The following is a 9,178-nucleotide window of genomic DNA, read 5'->3' on the forward strand; positions in this document are numbered from 1 at the left end:
CCTTCGTATCTGCTTCTTACGACCGCCGCCGCCAAATTCCACCAAAGCGCGTCGTGTTGACTCGCCAAGGCAATCACAAAGTTGAATGTGCGGTCGGAAGTTTAAATTTCTTCGACACCTTCTTCCGTCACTTGAAATCTGGGACGAAATCGGTCAGGACAATTACGATTGGATTGCGTCTCACGACAGGGTGCAAAATCGATTTTGCTAGCTGACAGCTTGCTGCTGCTACTGCTGCTGCTGCTGCGACGGAATCCGTCAAGAAAAGCGAACTTGTCAAACGTGGGATGAAGTTTAGTCGACATTGAACCACATATTCAATTTTAAAGTGTTACCTGATAAGTGAGGTGATATTTTCGGTGTGTTTTAAGAGTTTGGGGTTGATAATTGGGAGCGGACCTGCAACAAGAATGCAGATTGTAAAATTGGTGAAGTCCGGTTGTTATTTCAGGTTAAAAAATTTTAATCAACAAGTTCAATAAATTCCAAAAACTACCCCTCCCCCCAACCAAAATATTAAAAAAATAAAATTTGCCAATACATATTTAAGGGGTAGTACACTTTGAACGTCCAAAAAGTAAGGCATTTTCGTTAATTTGTTTAAGCAATAAAACACTCAGGGAGGGCAAATATGTTATAACCCATTTATTAGTCATCCTTCGAACTACAATTTGTATTTTTTTGAACTCGATTGGCGTCTCCCCGTGGCCGGTGCACCAGGTCGCGCGGGCGTCCTCGCGCGGAAGTCGGAAAACGGCGTGGGAAAATACTCCTTTCCATGTGATCCTGGAACATTAATCGAACAAAAATCCTGATTAGTAATGAAATTTGGGTTAGTAATGCGTATTCCGATTTTTTTTAAATTATTTTTTTCAAAAGTTGTGGCCTTAGAAAAAAAAGTCCATTTTTTCACCCTAAAAATGCTTACAAAATCGTGGATTACAAATCCATTGAAATTGTGGATACGTATTTCTAAGCAGAATTTAATTTTTAACAAGAAAACCTAGGCGATATCCAAATTTGATGACAACAGGTTAGAGTTATTTCCCACGCCAGTTTGAAAAACCCCGTTTCGAGATAAACGCGTTTAAAGATAAAAATGCTCTCTCAGCGCGCCGGTACATGTTTTAGGAAATCGCTTCGTAAAGTGGTAAGGAATATTCTGGCGGATTTCTAAATTAAAGTATACATCCCAAGGAACATTTTAAGCCAAAAAAATGCATTTTTTTTTGAAAAATAAAAGTGTACTCCCCCCTTAAGCTGAAAGCACAAAATAAAAATATGGGGAGGCACAATAAATAAGTAATAGCACCGGAAAATTTAAAAAAATTCTTCATCAAACAAGAGGAATGGTCAACAAGATAAAATTTTCTTTAAAAAATATTAAAATCTTCCTTAAAAAATAGAAAATGTGAAAATGATTGTGAGGTGGACGCAGTACTATGACGAGCACCTCAACGGTGAAGCAGCAGAAAACGAAGGCAACCTTGGAGCACACGCAGTAGACGACCGGCCCCTGATCTTCAAGAAGTTGAGGAGGAGATCGGTCGGCTGAAGAACAACAAAGCAACTGGTGTAGATCAACTACCAAGTGAGCTATTAAAATACGGTGGCAAAGCACTAGTTAGAGCGCAGCACTGGGTAATTGCCAAGATTTGGGAGGAGGATATATTACCGGAGGAGTGGGTGGAAGGTGTCGTATGCCCAATCTACAAAAAGGGCGACAAGTTGGATTGCTGCAACTACCGAGCGATCACACTGCTGAGCGCCGCCTACAAGGTACTCTTCCAAATTCTATGCCGCCGCCTGTCACCATTTACAAGAGAGCTCGTGGGGAAATACCAGGCGGGATTCATGGGTGCCCACGCTACCACGGACCAAATTTTCGCGATTCGGCAGGTTCTGCTGAAATGAAGCGAATACAACGTGCCCACACATCATTTGTTCATCGATTTCAAATCCGCATACGACACAATCGATCGAGATCAGCTATGGCAGATTATGCACGAGTACGAATTTCCGGATAAACTGACGCGATTGGTCAAGGCGACGATGGATCGAGTGATGTGCGTTGTTCGAGTATCGGGGATAGTCTCGAGCCCCTTTGAATCTCGAAGGGGGTTACGGCAAGGTGAAGGACTTTCGTGTCTGCTATTCAACATAGCGTTAGCAGGTGTGATCAGAAGAGCTGGGATAGACACGAGTGGCACGATCTTCAGGAAGTCCATCCAGCTTCTTGGCTTCGCCGATGACTTTGACATCATCATGGCACGGAACTTTGTAACGATGGCGGAAACGTACATCAGACTGAAGGCTGAAGCTAGGCAGACTTGCCATCAACGCATCAAAGACAAAATACATGAAAGGAAGAGGTTCTAGGGAAGACAATGTTAGCCTCCCACCCCGAGTTCAGATTGACACTGACGAAATCGAGGTGGTCGATGAGTTCGTGTATTTGGGCTCACTGGTGACCGCCGAAAATGATACCAGCAGAGAAATTCAAAGACGCATTATGGCAGGGAATCGTGTCTACTTTGGACTACGGAGGACGCTCCGGTCGAATAAAATTCCATTTTAATTCAGCCTTAGATTGAATAATTGCTGTACATAGACCACGATAACCTTTGTTGAGCTTTTAAACATATAAATCTGGTGATTTTAATCAGCCAAAAGCTTAACAGTAATATACATTATAAGCTTTTTAAGGCATTAAATGACATTCTTTTCCAACCCTTGTTCAGCCTTCTAATTTTATTTCAAAAATAATAATGGAAGACCGCTTCATATCTTATGCATTAATATGGAACTGCTTTAACTTGTTGCTGACTAATTGAATTTACATATTTATATTTAGTTGAAGACGCTAATTTCAAATAACAGACTGTAGTGGTTATTTTTATACGATAGATGGAGTAGATGAAAGCATAGAGTTGATAGTTCCGTTAGAGTACGGCAGTGTGAAGATTGCATATAGATGTTAGAATAGCGAGCTAGGACAACTTTTAAGGAAGGTACAAATCGGTTTTTTCATCCCTCTTTACCAAACTTCCCTTTGGAGAGGGATGGTGAGGGGTGCCCCCCCCCCCCCCGTCACCACTGGCAAAAAGAGATGAAAACCGACCCGCTCAAGTACCCGTGTCCCCTCGAGATCGTCAAGTCAACGATGACAGGAGCACATATCGTGGTAGGGGTAAACAATAGTTGCAATTTCCAAACCTACGACTGGATGCCTTCCTTCAAATAACAACTGAAGTGCGGTAAAAAATCGGTAGAACTGTTTCAAACACACAGTTGGTACTTAATTTATTGAAAACCGTATATTTTTCACAATAAGTACTTCTAACAGACATTTGTTTTCCTTATAGTAACGTGACTTTTACATGGTAAATTATATGATGGCTCTATAGCAATAAATTCCGTAAACAAAAATGAACAAATGCAGGCCACTGTCATGCGCAATGTTTGTTTTTGTTGTTTATTCTGACGTTGCACTTGTTATCAAGCTAGAATGTGATTTATAACATAAACTATACTATACAAAGAACTCTGCATCATTTTTTTTTCAAGAGTTCTAAAAGGTGGCCGTTTTACCCAGTTGTCAGTTGCATGTGAAATTCCAATATAAACTGTATCTCGGCGCCTGGCCATATAGAAAGTTGCTGTTTTCAGCAAAGTTGTGCAGGTGATCAAGTCCTTTCGGATTATGGTCGTATTAGTTCAGAGCTCTCTCACTACGCAGCGCTAGTGTGCATGTGCAATTTCTATATAAACTGTATCTCGAGAGCCTGGCCATATAGAAAGTTGCTGTTTTCAGCAAAGTTGTGCAGATGATCAAGTTCTTTCGGATGATGGTCATATTAGTTCAGAACACGCTCACTACGCGGCACAAGTGTGCAAGTGAATTTCCTGTATAAACTGTATCTCGAGAACCTGGCCATATAGAAGGTTACTGTCTTCAGCAAAGTTGTTCAGGTGACTAAGTCCTTTCGGATGATGGTCATATTATTTCAGAACTCTCACACTACACGGCACTAGTGTGCACATGAACTTCCTTAATATGTTATGTCTCCAAAGCTTGTCCATATAAGATGTTGCTGTGCAATGTGAGAACAGGAACCGGCAAAGGGATGACGTGTAGAGGCCGGAAATCGATGTCAGATGCCATTTTGGAATCCAACGTGGCGGCCATCGGTTCAAGAAAAACTGTCAAATAACCTACAATATGAGTATTTCCGGAAAGGAAACGACGTGTAGAGGCCGGAAATCGATGCCAGATGCCATTTTGAAATCCAAGATGGTGGCCATCGGTTCAAGAAAAACTGTCAAATACCCTACAATGTGGGAATTTCCGAGAAAGGACGAGGTGTAGAGGCCAGATATAGATTCCAGACGCTATTTTGGAATCCAATATGCACCCATGTTGTTGGGTATTTGACAGTTTTTCTTGACCCGATGGTCGCCATCTTGGATTCCAAAATGGCGTCTGGAATCGATTTCTGGCCTCTACACGTCGTCCCCTTTCCAAAAATATCCATATTGTAGGGTATTTGACAGTTTTTCTTGAACCTATGGCCGCCATCTTAGAATCCAAAATGGCATCTAACAACGATTTTCGTCCTCTACACGTCATCCCTTTTCCGGTTCCTGTTCTCACATTGCACAGCAACATCTTATATGGACAAGCTTTCGAGGCATAACATATTAAGGAAGTTCATGTGCACACTAGCGCCGCGTTGTGTGAGAGTTCTGAAATAATATTGCCATCATCCGAAAGGACTTAGTCACCTGAACAACTTTGCTGAAGACAGTAACCTTCTATATGGCCAGGTTCTCGAGATACAGCTTATACAGGAAATTCACTTGCACACTTGTGCCGCGTAGTGAGCGTTTTCTGAACTAATATGACCATCATCCGAAAGAACTTGATCACCTGCACAACTTTGCTGAAAACAGCAACTTTCTATATGGCCAGGCTCTCGAGATACAGTTTATATAGGAATTGCACATGCACACTAGCGCCGCGTAGTGAGTGTTTTCTGAACCAATATGACCATCATCCGAAAGAACTTGATCACCTGCACAACTTTGCTGAAAACAGCAACTTTCTATATGGCCAGGCTCTCGAGATACAGTTTATATAGGAATTGCACATGCACACTAGCGCTGCGTAGTGAGAGAGTTCTGAACTAATATGGCCACCATCCAAAAGGACTTGATCACCTGCACAACTTTGCTGAAAACAGCAACTTTCTATATGGCCAGGCTCTCGAGATACAGTTTATATAGGAAGTGCACATGCACACTAGCGCTGCGTAGTCAGAGAGTTCTGAACTAATATGACCATCATCCGAAAGGAGTTGATCACCTGAACAACTTTGCTCAAGACAGTAACTTTCTATATGGCCAGGATCACAGAATATTCTATGTTGGAAATATGATCCATATATTATAGCGCCCGTCATAAGTAACATAAAAGTGAAGCGCCTCTAGCGGCGTAGTTCCCAATTTAACCTGAATCCAATGACACAGGCTTGTTGGTCTATCCCAGCACAACAACTTTGTCGAAGACAGTATAGCTGTATATATTGAAACAAATGAGATAATCCACTACAGCCCCCATTAGTGAAAATCCCATAAGCTGTGGGTATCCTTATTTGCGGATAGCCCGGCAATAAGGAATCCGGCAATAAGGGATACCGGCAATAAGGAATCCGGCAATAACTGACTGTATATGTTTGGATGCCAAAAATCTACTTGCAAAATTATTCAAGTTTATCGGTATAAAAGTGATCAACTGCCCCCCGTTTTATGGTATATAATCTTTGTGTTAAATTATGAAGCCAAAAATCAAGCTTTAAAGAAAATCTTAAATTACTCCGAGGATCACAAACATCTGGACAGCCCATAAAAGCATAACTTGGACGCTAGGGAAATTACGAGCTGACAGAAGAGATTTTGAACAGAGAAGTAACAGCAGCAAGACAAAAAGAAGGTTTGTTCCAAAGCTGTCCTTCTACTCACCTATTATACTTCCAGCGTTACAACAGCACAGCTGTAACTGTCACTTCAGAAAGCCAGCCAGGTTGGTCCTTTCGTCATTTCCAAAAAAAAAACACCCTCTCCCATACGGGAAAAAAAACAACATCCCTCAACCCGAACCTGGTTGACTAACTGTCAAACATACAGCAACCATCAACATCAGGTGAGAGATGGGAATAAAAAAAAGCTAATAAGGAAATCAACGTTCCACTCTCTCTCTCTCTGTTATGTGAAGAGCAGCTTTTCCATCGTTGGTAATTGTCACATGTGAAAAGCACCGAAATTTAATTCAAAAGCGTCATTAAAATTAAATTAAAACATGAAGGCAAACAAGCTTTCGCTTTGCTTTGTACACCTACCTATTTACCTACCAACGTTCCGGTGTGGAGAACTCATTGCCGAAACAACCCCCAACTGTCTTTTTCCCCTTCGTTTATCTTGTTTCGTTTTCCCTTCTTTTTTTAATTTAAATTATTCACGTGAGTTTATTTGCATTCGGTCAGTGAAAGGTGCAAAGCGGATTGGGAGCCAGTCATCATGAATGGGAGGGGGCGAGAGCGAGAACACTCACCGGTGGAATCCACTCCCAGGAGATGTAGATGCCTGGATGGATGGATGGAGAAGGAGGTGGAACAGTGTTCCGGAAAGATTCACCGTGGGAAGGTGAAAAAAAATGTTTTCATTTATACAAACATGATGGTTTTCACCGAGCCCGGAGTGGGTGGAAAGAGTCAGTGGAAAAGCGGTAAAAGCAAAGCGTTGAACACCTGCATCATCAGCAGCAGCAGTAGCATCCCGTGTACCTAGTAGACACTGCTGCTGCACTGAATGTGGCAAATGGAATGCAGCGCTTGCAACGTGAGTAACAGGAACGACTGATGGTACTTCGTCCTCGGAGCGGTCGGTAGTGGGAAAATGGAAAATAGAGAAATAAGCGAGAAAAGAGCCTCTGTGAAGTGCCATAAAGGATTTAAGGATTATCATTAACGTGATAGGAATTGGATTAGTGTGTATGGGAATGAATTGTGGTGACAGGAAACGGCAGTCGCACTATGTGGAAAAGTGGGGAAATCCGGTACCAATGTCTGTCGGTTGGGGTGTTTGGAAAGGGGTTTTGTTTTGTAACGTGACGTGCACTTGTGCACTTGTCAGGTGCCAAGCCATTTTGCTGGATGAGTGAACGGAACGTGCCAAGCTTGAGATTGCTCGAAGATGTATGTATAGTGGGCTGAAAATTGGTATTTAATTTAACATAATCACTTTTTGCGGTTATGAAATGTGAAGTATAAGATGGGGCCAATTAGTAGACAACTAGGGATAAAAACTGTCACACTAGCGGTCATCATGAAAATTACCATTATGATGCAGATTTCAAAATTGTACACGGCTTAACAAATATAAAAATCTTCCTATACATATGTGGCTGCTAGACTGCTAGACTGATGCAAAATTTCAAATTATCGTTCCACAGTGCTCAATCGATTCCAAATCGGGTCCTGTTTAGCCTCCCAACATTTGAACTCGTTTAGCAAGAAACTGACATGGCACAAACCATTTGAAGTTTATACGGAAATTACTATGGGACATCCAAACTTCTAAGTTATAACTTAACTGATTTATAGGCACGATCAAGCAGCTGTTTTGCGGAGAACACTGTATTCAGCAGTGTGACGTGATAACCATGATTTGTGTGCTCTATTCTATGCGCCAGAAACACTAATGTTGCCAACTGAACATTTTATTGAGCCTAATCATAAGACATCAGTGGCTTGAATTATTAATACCTTTTGTTCCAAGTGTTTTTTCAACAAGCTGAGAAAACTGCCTACAAGCATAGCTATCATTTTTCAAAGCAACGCGATATAGTGAAATGTTAGATATATATGAACAAAAAAACTGGTTTTTCCATAGTAATTTCCGTATAAACTTCAATTGGTTTGTGCCAAGTCAGTTTCTTACTAAATGAGCTCAAATTTTATAAGACTAATCAAGACTCGATTTGCTACCGTTTGAGCACTGTGGAGCAAAAATTTCAAATTTTCCGTCAGTATAGTGGTCACCCATTCGCGAAATACGAGGAATAGTCGGGAATCGAATAGCACCGGGAAAATGCGAGAAATAGTATGGAATTTCAATACAAAACTGGAAAATCAGAGAATATGCATGAGCTTACAGTGATTTCAAACATTCAGTCTGGGAATTGGAGCCATACACAATTAAACAAAAGTTCTGATAAAAGCCTATTTGAGGCTTAAGCAGCTTGGTTGAAAGTGGTCTTTAGAATTCTAAGCAGCATCATTTGTAAGTCGTTGTAAGAACTTTAATGTTCGGTACCATCATAATTGAAGAGCATTCTTAGCAGGTTTTTGTCCTCACATCCAATTTTATATTTAGTTCGCAGTCTTATGAAAGTTAATTCTAAAGTCAGGTCTTTATGAAAGTTATTTCTTAAGCTATGTATGAACATTAGACTGATGTAAAATTTGAAATTTTCGCTCCACAGTGTTCAAACGGTTTCAAGTTGGGCCCTGATTAGCCTACGAAAGTTTAAACTCATTTGATAAGAAACTGAATTGGCACAAACCATTTGAAGTTTATATGGGAATTACTATGGGAAAACAAAACTTTTTGTTCATTGCCTTCTAGCCTTTTTACATATTGTACTGTTAGCAAATTCTATTGCTATTCTTATGGGAATTTTTATCAGTTACAATTGTATAGAAAATTGTTTTTCAGCCAAACGGCAAATTAAATAGTTATTAGTTGTTTAAGAGATTGACAATCTTATGGCAAGATTAAGCAACTGTATTGTGGGCGACTGTATTTTGCAGTGTGACATAGTAACGGCGCTCATTTAGAATTTATTTAACTGGTACCACTACATATGTGACCAATGACGTTACGCACTTTTGTAGGGGGGAAACAGTTAAACAGTTTCTTAATGAGCTTTGTTTAATTGTCATTTTAGATATTCAAACTAACGCGGGTAAACGGTAATTTATTCGAAGTCCTGAGGTCCTGTTCCGTTTGGAGAGTTTTATTAGACCGGGATCATAATTATTTTGAAAGCATGAAGTCTTAGCAACTGTTTGAAATTTCAGAATTTTGAATACCTTTTAACTAATCTTGTATCATTAAG

Source organism: Ochlerotatus camptorhynchus, unplaced genomic scaffold (genome assembly GCF_037179485.1).
Source record: "Ochlerotatus camptorhynchus isolate MF236.1 unplaced genomic scaffold, CSIRO-AGI_Acam_v1.1 ptg000105l, whole genome shotgun sequence".
In the NCBI taxonomy this organism is placed as follows: domain Eukaryota; kingdom Metazoa; phylum Arthropoda; class Insecta; order Diptera; family Culicidae; genus Ochlerotatus; species Ochlerotatus camptorhynchus.